General features: G+C 42.7%; 1 long non-coding RNA gene across 1 annotated transcript in view; it reads right to left on the bottom strand.

The window, feature by feature from the left end:
* The window catches only part of LOC125334483, a 144,089-nt gene extending 133,371 nt beyond the window's left edge, over positions 1-10,718 (bottom strand). The window contains exon 1 of the long non-coding RNA XR_007207148.1: positions 10,105-10,718. This is a non-coding gene — a long non-coding RNA (uncharacterized LOC125334483). The remainder of the gene's footprint in view (positions 1-10,104) is intronic.
* Positions 10,719-14,280: the final 3,562 nt, after the last annotated feature.

The raw sequence follows: 14,280 nt of genomic DNA, 5'->3' as shown, positions 1-14,280 counted from the left end.
TCAATCAGCACTCCCACCTCACAGGAACAAATTGTTTTCAGTAATGTTAATTACTTTTCTTAGCAGTCCTCTTCTTTTGCATTCACAGCTCCCATTTTAAGCCACTGTATAAACTCCTGCCAGGGCAACCCCTGTTTGAGACAGATTAACACAATAAAAGCATTTTAAATCGGCTGGTTTATGATTTATGAAGGATCAGAGCATTGCTGGCAGTCAGTAAGTATGTGCTATTTAGGAAGCAATCTAATGACTTGGTATGTTTCCAGTTAAAACTGTTAATAGTCCATGTTCATGCAGTGGTTTGGGACTCTTCTTCCCCAGTCAGATTTGTTGGTGGGGTGACACTGCCTTGCACCTGAGACGCTGCCTAACGCAGCAGCACAGCTCACCCTGGCGCTGGGAGAACACCGGACCCCACCCCTGCTGAAAGCATTGCTGCCATTCCACGGCAGCCCGGCGTTCCTGTATCCTCCAGTACTAAGGCAAACTTCCATGTGAATCTCTAGAACCCAGCTGTTTTTGGAGCTCCAGCCCTGCTCTCAGGGACACAGGCTCAATATCGAATCCCCGCTCCCAAAATGGGAGAGCTGAGGCTGCTGTGACAGGAACCCAGGATTTGGGGGAGCAGCCAGGTTTCAGTTCAGGTCTGTCTCTCACTGCCACAGTGCTCTGTACTGCCAAAGAGAGGAAAAACTAAATGGGCAGACCAAAAAAAAAAAAAAAAAAAAAAACCCAAAAAAACCCCAACATGATCTAAGAATCTTAAATACTTTTTTCCCAATGAAATATCCAAATTGTTCTTTTCCTTCACTCCAATTTCACACAAATCCAGTGCAATCAGGAATTTCAGGATATAGAACCACTACATCTGCCACCCACAATGGTGACTGGCTGGCCAGAATGGGGTAAGACTGACCCAGTCTATACTGTCCAATGAACATCATGTGCCTTTTGAGCAGCCAGGAAGTTTTTTTATTCTCAACTCTACCAATGAGTACCCTAAAAAGAAATCATGCCCCTCCCACGTGTTGAGGCTGACACTACAGTGATCGATTACTTAGGAAGATCTTATCTCTCCCTGGGTTTACATGCTGAATAGTTACTAACAACTTCTTTTAATTCTCTTAACAGATTTAACTGGGAATGGGGAATAGTTAATCCATACCTTTTAAAGGCCCCCATAGAAATTACAATGTAATCCATAAGGGACTATTTATATGCTAAGAGAAGAGTTTGACATCTAAATGCACTAACGATGAGAAAAGAGGGATATTAATACTTATTTTATAAGTGTCAAGTTATTTTTCTAGCTTTTAGAATAAAGAAAAAATTGGTAGATCTGAAGACTGAGCCAAGCTGGACTATTTATTTAATTGGAAGAACCTCCTTTCTGTATCAAACTTGTGCACAGAAACAACTTTGTCACCACCACACACTTACCAACTTTTTTTGGCAAAATTAGCCTACTAGCTCCAGAAAACTACCCAGGTGAAACATCTTTCCCATGAAGGGTAACTAAGCAGAATTATGAGCCATCAGCAAAGCTCTCTTTTCTCCTCACATAATGCCACATCCAGAGACGCTGCACACATTTTATTTAGCTCCCTTTTACACCATCCCATAGGCAGCAGCAGACACTGGATTTATGGCTGCACAGCAAGGAAAGGCTGTGTTATAGCCCTCAGTATTATATCCCACTATATCACATCTTTTGCTGTTACTGACAAACTTGGGTGCCTTACTCCCTTCTGTGGTCAATATCATTTCCAGCTGAAGACAGCAAAAAGGTGCTGTTTTTAATAAATAAAAAAGCAGATATTAGGTATTGATGTCCACTTTTAACTCTGTAATTCAGTAGATTAGCAAGGGTGGTGTTCTCATTTCCATACGCATTCTTTGTAACGTGTTCCAAGTACGGTTATAAAACTGCTTAATATTTCTGAATTAAGCAAAATGAGCCTCTTGTGGCTAGAGATATTATTCCAAGTCGTTGGGGCCCTCTCCCTGCTGTGGGGCCCTGGGGGGAGGCACGGAGTTCCCCTGCCCCTGGTCAGCCTCGTTCCCCGTTGGTTTTTTGTGTTCCCCTGCCCGGGCAGGGACCCTCGGGTCCGTGACTGCCGCAGTTCCTGGGCAGAGCCCTGCCATGTGGCTGGAGAAATAAACATCTCAAACATCTACCAAGAATCAGTCCATATACATTTCTTTTCCACGGGGCTCGTTGTCTGATACACGTGTTGCAGTATCCCCACTGTAACACCAAGTTTAGGTTGTTGGGTTAATTTCATTTGGATTACTCTCCACTGCTCGACGCCCTTAATATTCCTCATTGATATGCCAACACTTTGTGTATCAGCCAAGGAGTTCCTCCCAACAGTGTTTTGCTGGAAGCACCCAGCATTACAGAAGTCAAATCCTTTAACTTTGCTGCTGCATGGTCTGCAATATTTGTGGTGATAAACATTTGTCACTAAAAAAGTGACTGGGGAAATCACACCTTGTTAGCAAAGCAAGCTCCTTGCTCTGCACTCAAAAAAGCATCAGGTCTAATTATGAATTTTACAGGAGCTGTGTGATACAGTAATTGGGATGAATTAGCAGTGCCTTCAGCAAGCTCCATTTAAAGAAAATTAAGATAGTCAAAAGTAATATTCATTATATTTAGCCATTAGTACATATTTTCAACTAATACAGTAATGGGGGAAAAAAACAATTCCTAGAAGAAACACTTCTGTGTTTCCTGTAATTATTGAAAATCAAAATATATTTGGTAGAAAGCAAAGTAATTATTTGCTTGCACTGACAAACTTTGCAGCTATGCAGGGTTAGGTTTTTTCCCCAGTTAATGAAACCTTGCTTCAGGAACCAAATTCATTGTTCATTTCTTTTCTCCACTCCTATTCATTCCTTAGACTAACAAGCCATTATTCTAGAACCAAAACATTATTCTACAAGTGTGTAACTCTTAACACTTATTGCAACGATACACTGGCATTTATAGTGCTGCACACTTGCAATAATAACTTTGGAATTTGCTGCTCCTGCATCAACAACCAAGGACAAAAAAAACCCAAAAAAACAAGGAACCACCAGTTCCAATAGGAATTGCAATAGGCTACAGAGTGCTCACTGCTCTGGTTTAGCCCTTACTGCTATTTTCATTCAGGAAAAGAACAAAGCCCACAGCAAAACTAATTCCCACTAGCTCTTTTGATTCAGATTTTTTTAATTGTCATGTCTAGTTGGTATATTAGATGCCAGATAAAGTAGCTACAGCATCTTGTGACAGCATCACATACAACAAAGAGCATCATCATAAACCCAAGCATTTCTTTATCTGTGATATGATTTGTACATGTTGTCCTTTCAAGTGTAAATTACCTTCTTTGCCCCTTTGTTGTTTGCTTTGCAACTCTTATCACTGGAAGGTCATCACCACCATTCAGAGAATGCCAGGATGCTGATAAGGCACTCAGTGAAGCCTTCCATCTCTCCATCTAAGAACTGGGGGGAAGAGGGGGGCTAGAGGAGGAATTGGCCATTTGAAGTCATAATTCAATGGCAAACTGGCTTGTATGCCACAGCATCTCAAACTTGTAGCTCAGGTGTTCGCTGTGCCATAGCTGCAGCCCTAGAGACAATCACAGTTTTCATCAGGTTCTAAGAATCCTTTCATTCCATCATGCAAATTTTAATCAAGTGTGTTGCTGGGACATCAAATGTGGCTAAAAACAATCTGAGGCAGATTTCTCTGATGGGATTTTCAAGGGCTCCAAGGAGTCAGGCACACACCTTCAAACAGGATTCAGTTTTATTAGAAAAACACCAGCCTCCCTCCCCAGCTCCAAAGCCACACCTGCACTCAAAGTTCCCAGGTGATTGTTTCTATGCTGCCATCCCTTTACAGCAGCTCCTTCTAAGTGGAGTGGTTGCAGGCTTAGCTAGAGGCTGGAAAACTGAAGCTCAGCTTTATTCCTGAGGTTTAGGTTATCTCTACTGCAAATGAAATGAAGGAGCCTGAGAGTGCTAAATGTGCTAGGAAAACATGTACCCAAATAATTATAACATGTGATTAATAAGGATTAAACATTAATAAAATTACTTGCAGAGTGTTCAGCCAGTTGCTGGTATCTTTCATGTTAATTGATATTTGGCACTTTATAAATACTCAGCATACTCCATTACAGTTGTACAAGACAGCGTCCAGAGCAATTTTAGGTACCTGCTAATGAGAAAGAATGGTTGTCTGAGCAAAGCACTGGACTGAGCTGAAATACAAAGCTTTGTTCCAGAATGTAAGAGGTGCCCATGATTCCCAAGAGAATGTCTTTCACTCCAACAGTTTTGATTCCAACCCATACTTAGTGCAGATTGTCAAGCTTCTCCAGGTACAGGAGCTCCACCATACACATCCTTTTTTTTTAGGACAATATCCTGTCTTGGGATTAGCCCCAGAAACATATCAGTGCTGTGTTTGAACATATAAATCTCTCTGGTGCACCTTTTCCACTCCTCAGAAAAAGACAGGCTTAATTCATTTTTCAAGATCTGAATACAAATTTATGCCTTCTCTTCACACTAAACGCTGAAATGAGTTTGTCTGGCATCCTCATCTCTCAATGATCACCACAGCAGTCCCCATTTCAGCACAAATCCTTTCCAGAAGGGACAACTGGTGCCTATTTAGCTTCAGTCTGGCTGTGTGGAATAATTCACTTGGACAGTCAATAATGCTACTCTCTAAAATGCCAACCAAACACTACCAGAGACAGGAGAAAAGGCCTTCAGCCCAGACTAAAACACTGTGCACTTCAGGTGCTCATTTAAATAGCAATTAGGCACCCTGCAGTGGGCTTATGGTGGCTGCAGGATTATCTGACCTGTCGGGTGGGAAAAGTGGAAAAGTCCCGGCTGACCCTGTATCTTTAGAGCTCCAGATCTCCCCATCACTTGGGAACACTGCCTGCTTCTGTACATGGAAATCATCCACTGACATTTAGCATTTCATCTGTTCTTTTCCCAGTTACTCTGCAGGTCACCTACTCACTTTACCAAGCTGAAACAAACGGCCAAAGTCACACAATAAACGGGAGAGGGGCAACACCCACTCCTCCCCCTTAAAGCAATAAGGTGTTTGCTGTAGCAGTAAGATTTCTGAAAGAAGCTTGATGCTCCAACTCATTGTTATTTTCCCACTAAAAATTTAAGTGTAAAACTCAGGTCAGGTTGGCCTTAGAAGCCAGTCAATGTGCTCCAGCTTTATTTCTGCAAATGCTGAAACAATCTTTCATGCTGTAAGAAAACAACCATTCCTTGGTAAAGTTGAAAAAAAATCACAGCTTTTCCATATCCTCTCTAGATCATCAGGATTTTTCCTGGTCCTGCTGAGCTCAAATGATGACAGTACTAGACAGGTTATCATCACACTGTCAGAGATTCTTCAAGCTGTCAGCTGCTGCTACTTCAGCCTATTTTTCAATAACCACAGCTCAGCCTGCTGCCTGCCAAAGCTCCCATTGCTGGAACAGCCACTGCCAACTGGCAGGATTGCTTCAGAGAGGAGAAAGGCTTTGTTCATATCTGCTTCCTCCCCCCCACAAGAGGAAGTGTCACTCAGTGACAGGTCCCTGTCAGCCAGGAATGACTGGCAGGTTACTGGCATTCCTCTTGAGAACACATTTTGTTAATATGTGCTTAAAACTTCTAAAAGCCCACAGGTCAAAAAAGCTTAACAGTAGTTCTCTCCAAGCAGAAGGACGACTTAAGGTTAACTGCTTCCTTAATGTGCAATAGTAAAATAGATTTACATAGATAAAGCCCTTTGATTTTAGAGTAGCACTTTTTCCTAAGATGGCTCCACCACGGAGGAGACATGACCTTGTTCAAGCATCCCTTTGAACCAACAGCACAGAAAACCTTTCAGGTACTGCTGCTCCCAGGGGCACAATGCAAATTGGCAGCCTCCAAACCTGTCTTTGCTGAAGGGCCTCGGTGATTCTCTCAAGGGCTTTTTCAGCCAAGTACCAGTTTCCCAGATTCAGCTCACTGAAGGAACTTTCTCCCTGCAGCAGGGAGGAATATCAAACATTTTGTTACAGGGTTTTGCTCAATGATGAATAGGTTTGATGAGCAAGCACATAAACCTTGGCTGGGACTAGACTGCACTGGTACAGCCCACAAGGAAAGGAATGGAAGGAAAAACACCACAAACTTGCAGCAAGCAGGACAGCCCATCTTAAGCAAAACTCCATGAGATAGAAACACTTGCAAGGATGTGGTTTACTCACGAACACCAATACTCCCCAGGCAAAGCAATATATCAGGTAAATGTCTGCAGTCTGGCAGGACACACTGGACGCTGCAGAATAAATGCCAGGATAAAACAGGAATCCCCAACCAATTTAAATATTCTTAGCAATAAAAGCATCATTTTAGGAATAGGTTAAGGAAAATATCACACAATAGCCCTATTTGCAAAGCCTGAAGGGTCAGCAAATGCTTTAACAGGTATGTACACTGCACAGAGGGCTGGCAGCCACATCTGCCCAAGGACAACAGCAGGCACATCCCAGGCATCTTGCGGAAAGCAGCAGCTCCACACTGCAGGGAGGGTATAAACCTGAGCAGAATATGCTTGGGGATGTCCTGTGCAGGGCTAAGAGTTGGAGTCTGTGTTCCCTGTCAGTCCCCTCCAACTCAGAATATTCTGCAATTCTGTGCTTTCATGAGAGGGGAAAGCTCACATACCCTGGAGCTTGCTGCTTCACCTGCTGGTGTAGTAAGAGATATCATCTCTCCTACAAACCTCACTTGAAACCAAACCAGGCCATCGTTCTGATCTGTGGGTCCCAGACCCCACCCTGCTGCCAGCCTCCTCTGGCACGGGCTCTGTACTGGTGTCCCCACCCAGTGTGTGACACTGGGACATTCACAAGGCACCCTCTAAGTGCTTTAGACTAAACCATTAATTATTACAGTCATTAAAGATCCCACTTCAAGATTTATCTTCTTCCCATGTCCCCATTAAAGAAATTCGGTGTTAGTTTCCAGTTATTTATTTTGCAGAAGCAAATCCATCAGGGAACTAACACAGTAATTTTACACATTAACTCCACTCCTACAAGACAGATTTTTTTTTTTTTTTTTTTTTTTTCTCTCTGCAGTTTTCACAAAGAAGGGCTGCTCAGCCATGCAGAGGCACTGCTGCCCAGGCACTGGCGTGGAAAGCAGACCCACACCAGGAGCAGTGTGCTTTGAGATCAGATCCTGCACCACAGCAGGAGATGCCTCACCAGCCAGCTGAAAGTAAAAGTGACCTACAGCCACTTTTAGGAATCAACTCTTTGCTCAAAAGCAGGGACCTCTAAATGGGTTTTCTCACACTCTGAGCCAGAGGAGAATGTGTCTTAGAAAAACCTGATCCACACAACAGGTGGGAGTTCCACCCTGCCCTCAAATGCTTCAAACATTATTTCCAGCTGAGTATGAAGATCGTGATGGGTGGGGGAGTAGACTAGACATTCAAATTTCCAGGTTTCTCATCAATTTTCCATACAATTAATAATTTACTTTTAATAAACTGAATACATTTTTGTTTATGCTTCTGATGAAAGACTGCAATATTCAAGTGCCTCAGAGCAGTTTAAAAAAAAAAAAAAAGGAACATTATCCAACATAGCGAGACAAAACTCAGGGAGGGTAAAGCATAGGAAGGGAAAACAGCAGACAGAAGTCAAGGTGCCAATTCAGGTTATATGGGAGAGCAAAAATAAAAGCAAAGATCTTTCCAAAAATCTGTGTCCCTATCCTAAACTCCTAATGAACCTGCCTCCCTTTTTTCAAGCCAACTCCTTCCTCCACTCCTAGAAGAGGAGGAAAACACCACCAAGTGGCAGCTATGAACTCTTTTCCTGTTTGTTTCCTTTATTAAAAGGATGCATTCCAGTAACTCTGCATTATTTCTGGTTGCACTATTTGCCTCTCTTGAAAAGTGCATGAGTAGGAGAAATTCTACCAGCTCTGAAAAAAATTAAAAGCCACATTTATCATCCTCTAAAGGTCCAGAGCTTTCAGTCCAGAACATCCAGAGTAATGGGATCTTGGTATCTCACTCCTTTAAAAGTTCTCCAGCAGAATCAGGGAGGGGAGAGCCAGTGGCTCCCCATGCCTGTCAAGTCAATGCCCCTCCTGAGCTGATGCACACTGAGGTTATACTCAAGGAATTCTATTCTTCAACAGAAAGAGAATTGCATCTCCATTAGGATGAATTTCCAGACTAAAGGATGTGTCTAATTTTAATTTGCTACACACAGATAATTGACTTTATACTGAAATTGCTGTCATTTAACGTTCCTCATATTCAGATCTGATGAGCCACCTGAGGAGCAGGAATTACTCTTCTCAGGTTTGATTTATTTATGGTCTTCTCTTTTCTCCTTACTACAAAGGAAAGAGAAAAATCTTTGGTCCGTTCCCAGGACGCACGCTGAGTCTGTTTCATGTGTGACACGCCAGGAAGTCACATGTTTGTACCTCACATATCTGCAGAGATATTACATTACTGCTGCAATGGGTACTTCAAACAGGAATTCAGTGATACAGTTTTTTGCTTTGCCTCCAAATTAATCCATTCTTTGGCTCTTCACTGTAGCTCATTACACTGATCTACTGCTCTTCATCTTTCTGCTCTGCACACATCAACACTGAGTCATCAAAAGCCTGCACAGCGCCAATCTGTGCTCCAGCACAGTCACACTCCAATATCCCACAGCTCTTCCTCCTGCTTCAGGAAAGATCAGATGGGGTTTGATACTTCAGTTCCCATTGTATCAGCAAGGCTTTACTTGAGAGCATCCAACCCCAAATACGCTGCTTGGCTCACAGCCACACCTTCTCAGACTGCAGTCCTGCAGTCCTGAGAGGGAACATGCACACTAAGGATTATCCAAAGCAACAACAGAGAGAAGAATTGCTCTAGATCACATGTGACACACAGGAGATGATCTTTCTTTAGATCACAGCAGGTCAAGATGAAATATTAACTTTCATGTAGAAGTTATGTTTTAATGCTTGTGTGCCGCCCGGGATCCATCCATAATTATATCCTACCAGGAGTCCTCTATATTATCAAACAGACCTAGTTTTGTTTTCTGTCTTGGGGCACAGATTATTGGTGTGCCTATTAAAACAGCTCTTCTGCTGTTTTAAAAGAAGAGGGAGGAGGTAGAAGGCAGAACATCTAAGAGATGTCACTAAAAATCCTGAAGTTATTGCATAGCAATTTTGAATAGCAATATTTACAAAGACCTAGGGAGTACCTATACATGCTGCAGAAAACACACAGGGTTTTGGGAATGGCACTGTGGCTCAATGCAAATTGAGAGCCACTTGTTAGTACTTCCTGCTGGAGGGCATATGTCATCACCACATGGCAACTCATGGAAGTGTGAAATAGGATCATTATCCACTCCTGCCCCCCATTCTGAAATAATGATAATGAAAACAATCTATTCCTCAGTCCTCCCAGGAACAGAAAGACTTGGAGAGGAACAAGAATATTAAAACAAAAAATACCAGGGGAGAAAAGTGATTTTTCAAAGTTCTCCAAAGGAGTCTACAAGCTCAAGCACTTCCCTTGCAAGTATATTTTCAGTTTCGTAATAATTAGATGCCCAGCCAAAAGAAGCAGTGCTCAGAGCAGCACTCGTTTACAGCAACTGCAGCACAGTGCAGAATAGCACCTGAAGAGCCCAAACTGAGCAGTGAGCTCAGAGCTGAGCAGAGGAGACCTCAGAACACGCTAACCATGAGCAAGCTTTCCTAGTCTTACACAGCCCAGGAGTTTGCTACAGGCTCTTCCTCGCTTTCCAAGGAATCTCCAAACAGACACAGCAGACTCCTGGAACAAGGCAAGTAAGACATGCAAGACTGCAAGCCTGTCCTATCCACAGGAGAAAAAACCCAGTACCAGTGAACACCATCACAGCAGCTGCAGCAGCTGGAAGCCAACCCTGCCCCTGCTGGCAGCTGCGCCTGCTCCCACACACAGGAGCGCTGAGGCACAATGCTAGCCCCAAAAACGAGGAAGTTCCTCGTGGGAGAGCTTACCTTGCTGTGCAGGAGAAAGGTTTGTAGGTTTGTCTCCTCACTGCCTCCTCCTCTGCAATCTCAGTTTGCATTCCAGCCTTCCAAGGTAAAGCCTTTCTTCAGGAGACGCAGATGGAAAACATCTCATCTCACAAGATTTACTGCTTGGCTGTAAGGGTTTGGTGGTTTTTTTGGTCTATAGCTTTATGTTCCTAGGGATGTAAGCATAGTCTCCTGCCATAACAGAGGAGCTTCTCAGCACCTCTTTCTGCAGGGACTTTAGTCATAGCTGCGTCCCTCCAGTGCAGCAGACCCCAGCCATGCCTCGCATCAGCCTTTCCCCTGCAGCTGAACCTAATCCTGGCCTTCACCCCTCTGGGCTGGGCCTTTTATCCCAGCCCCCAGCAATTCATCTCACTAATGAGCCGAGCCTGGGAGCCTCCTGCCCTGAGCCACCCCCAGGGCTGCTCAAACCTGACCTGTCCGGCAAAGCTGCTGCCGCCAGCATCGGTTTAAACTGTAAAGCCACAGAAGACAGGTTATTTTAAAAGTGAGGAAGAGGAGGGTACAGGGGACGGTTCTCTGAGATAATCAGGGCAACTCTTCTGAAGCAGGGAAGGTGTATTGTCCTTGCAATGCTGACATTGGCAGCCACATCTCCCTGCTGCCTCACCTGCACTGCACTCACCCTGTCACATTTTCCCAGAAGCTGCAAGCACCCACGCACTCAGGAGCAGCCTGTCTGCTACTTACTTCCATGTTCTGAGCTGCAATAAATCTGTCTGGCTACTAACTTCTTTCCCTGGTTAAGACATCCTTGTGGCTCCAACTGCTTGGGCCGTTCAGAGATTTGGAGTTTGCTGGTCCTACCCCCAGCTGCAAATACTGCCTGGGATTATTGCCACCTGCAGAAGATATTATTGTTGTCAGCTGAGGGAATGCTCACAGCCAGCTGACTCCAGTGTGCCTCAGCTCCCTAAAACTACTTCCCTTCAGTGCTGGTAGCTTTTTAACAGGGTGCTTTGAAGCTCCCATCCCCAGTTTATTTATTCAGGTTTTTCTTTGCTGAGTTAAATGCTGCAGCAGCTGATTCACAGCCCAGAGCACTGTGTCTCCTACCCTTATGTTTAAAACACCTTCTTGAGACGCTGAGATCCCCTTCACATAGTCTAGCAGGGAGGAGTGACTGGAATCTGAATGATGTCCTACTCTCCAAATAAGTGCTTCAAGTGACAAAGGTGGGACTGAATGTAAAGGAGTGGAAAAGATTTCAGGGAAAAACTGAGAAAGGTCTCATTTATGTCCTAGCCTGGAAGAAGAATAAAAAAAAATTCTAAGCTTCAAACCACTACTGGGATCTGAAAAATTCCAGGGGTGGGGCAGCCACAGCTTCTCTGAGCAACCTGTGCCAGGGCCTCACCTCACTCCCAGGGAAAATTTTTTTCCCTAATATTTAATCTAAACCTACCCTCTGTCAGTTTAAACTCATTCCCACTTGCCACCTTGCCAAAAGCTGCAGGATTCTTGTAGCCCCTTTGGGCACTGGAAGATGCTGCAAGGTCAGCCCAGAGCCTTTTCTTCTCCAGGCTGAACCCCCCCAGCTCTGTCAGCCTGGTCTCACAGGGGAGGTGCTCCAGCCCTGGGATCAGCCCAGTGGCCTCCTCTGGACTTGTTTCAACAGATCCATGTCTTTCTTGTTTCTTTTAGATTTTTTTTCTGTTACGAAATGAAATGAAATAACCATAAAAATCAATTAAAATAATTTAAAACCAGCAATTTACAGAAGTCATTTTAATAAATTGAAAGTTCTTGTTCCTTTTTTTAACATTATAGTATGAAATTTACTACAGAAGATATAATCAAAATTATTTATAAGAAAAAAACTATCAGCATGTTTCTGTATTTCTAATCTTTTAAAATGTGTTTTTATTGAAATCAACACTTCTTTATTATTTTAATTCATCTCCGGTTTTTTTCAGATTATTATTCCCAGTGATAACCAGAGTACTCGGCTTCTGGAGTAAAAATGTGATTACATGCTATAAAGTCACCAAGTATTTTCATCTGGAATATAAATGGAAGTAACCTTTCCAAACAGAATATATTAACATATGCCAGAGAATCCATTGGTTATTCTGAGACCTCTTTCTTTCAGTCTTTAATCACTAATGCTATAATTTTAACGTCAGTTTTACAAATGACAAAAGGACCAATACCTCTCCTGAGAATGTGAGATTTTTCTCAATCCAGACCAGGTCTCACAAGTGTGTTATGTTCTAGTAATTAATTTTTAAGCAGAAATGTTGTCCCATTCCCTAAAATGATAAACAAAGCTGATTCTTCAGAACTGTATTAAGCTCCTTGCAAGTGAAATAATCCTCATCTGAGAAGTATAAATATGCAGATGGCCTCTTATGTCTCATTCTTTCAAGCAGAAGGAAATTAGAAGGAACGAGAAACTAACAAATATCCCCAGGCAAGGTTTGCAAGACCCTGAAGAAAATGGAGAAGCACATCTGTTGCTCTTCATCTCTTGCAGTATAGAGAATGAAACTGATACAATACACCTGAAACAGGGTCATGAGAGGAGAAAGGAAGCAGAGTGTCAGATGCTCAGGAGCTGTATGGTCATGTTGCCTCAGAGACCAAATCTCTCTGATCTATCTTCTGTCAATAAAGCTCGTGCTCCTGGCTTTAGGAGAAGATGCAAAACTAAGGATTTCAGTGGCTATGTATGGTTCCTGTCAGTTCCCTTTTCCAAGAGGCCAGAAGCACCACGCTGTCTCCTCGAAGGTACATCCAGAGCCTCTGGTAGGGAATGGAGCACATGAACACGCAGGAAGGCTTGGAGTGGGAATTGTTTTACCACAACCCTATGCTCAAAAAAAGTAACTGGATTTGCTGTGATGAGAGAGCTGCGTAGAAACTGGTCTTAGTGATGGGGATTTAATTATTCTGGTATTGACAAAAATGAGAATTAAAGGAGGAATCAACCTGCTGACTTCCACAGGCAGTAAAAAACAAGTTTATCTTTCACTGTGTATTGAGCTCGTAGCTATGATAAATTCAATAATGGTCTGGTGGGTGTTTAGTGCTTTATGATAACATATCATTTGGCTTCACACAATCATGGTCTTGGGCTATGAAGCTAACAAATAAGACTTCAGACAGCATCATGTTGCTAAGCTCAAATATTCCCAGAAATATGGCATGAGAGGAGGGGGGAGAACAAGGAAGAAGTGATATTTTAAGCAAACAGAGTAAATAATGCAATCAGGTTGATCCCAGCAACAGCAAAACTAAAAGTGATAATGGAAGTTACTGGAGTAAAGCAACAACATATCAAATATAGACAGAAAGCAATTACAAAAGGTATAATAGAAAATTGAAAGTACAAGCTGACTGATGTAAAAAGCTCACAAAAGCTTTGTAAACATTCAAGGGGGAAAAGTTGCTAATAATAATCCATGAAGGCTCAGAGAATACTAATCAGCCTTGAGCTGTTCTTCATTTGTACAAGGACATATGGGCCCATTCCAGGTTTAAATAAATGACTGAATGACAGAGATTAAACTCACTGATGTTCTTTTAAAAGTTTAAAAAAAAAAAAGGTAAGAATTCTGGCTTCAGTCAATAATGCACCAGAAATAGATCTCTTGGACTTTCAGAGATTTTCTAAAGCCACTAATCTATCTGCAAGGAAAACATGATTTACCACACATAAGGTGAAGCCACCACTGGGTGTGATGTAGGCCAATGCTGTTGTGCTCAGCTCAGGAAATTTGCTGCCTTTCAGGCCTTTTCTACATCGCTCATTCTACTGCATTTACCTTTTCAAGAAGTCCAATTTAAATTACTTTCAAAGTGGACAAAAATAGAAATACAGATGCTGTACAAAGCAAGGAATACTGAATAGCAGGAAAATTTTCATCTCAGGGTTCAATTCCACATTCCACCTTAGCTTTCCTGGACAAGTCAGTTACTTAGATTCTGGCAGGATTTCTAAAGCCATCTCACCTTCAAAAGCATCACTGCTTAGTCCACATTTCCTCAGCACAGGGCTCAGAGGGGTACCCATCATTTATTAGAATTGCTAATTCTACAATTGCACTTCCAGTATCTGAGGAACAAAATTCACATGAAGAAGAACAGCAGCAGGAATCAAATTCCTGTCTCAGATGGGCAATGCTGAAGGCC

Source organism: Corvus hawaiiensis, chromosome 16 (assembly GCF_020740725.1).
Source record: "Corvus hawaiiensis isolate bCorHaw1 chromosome 16, bCorHaw1.pri.cur, whole genome shotgun sequence".
Classification (NCBI taxonomy): domain Eukaryota; kingdom Metazoa; phylum Chordata; class Aves; order Passeriformes; family Corvidae; genus Corvus; species Corvus hawaiiensis.
This window is presented reverse-complemented; position numbering and strand designations above follow the sequence as displayed.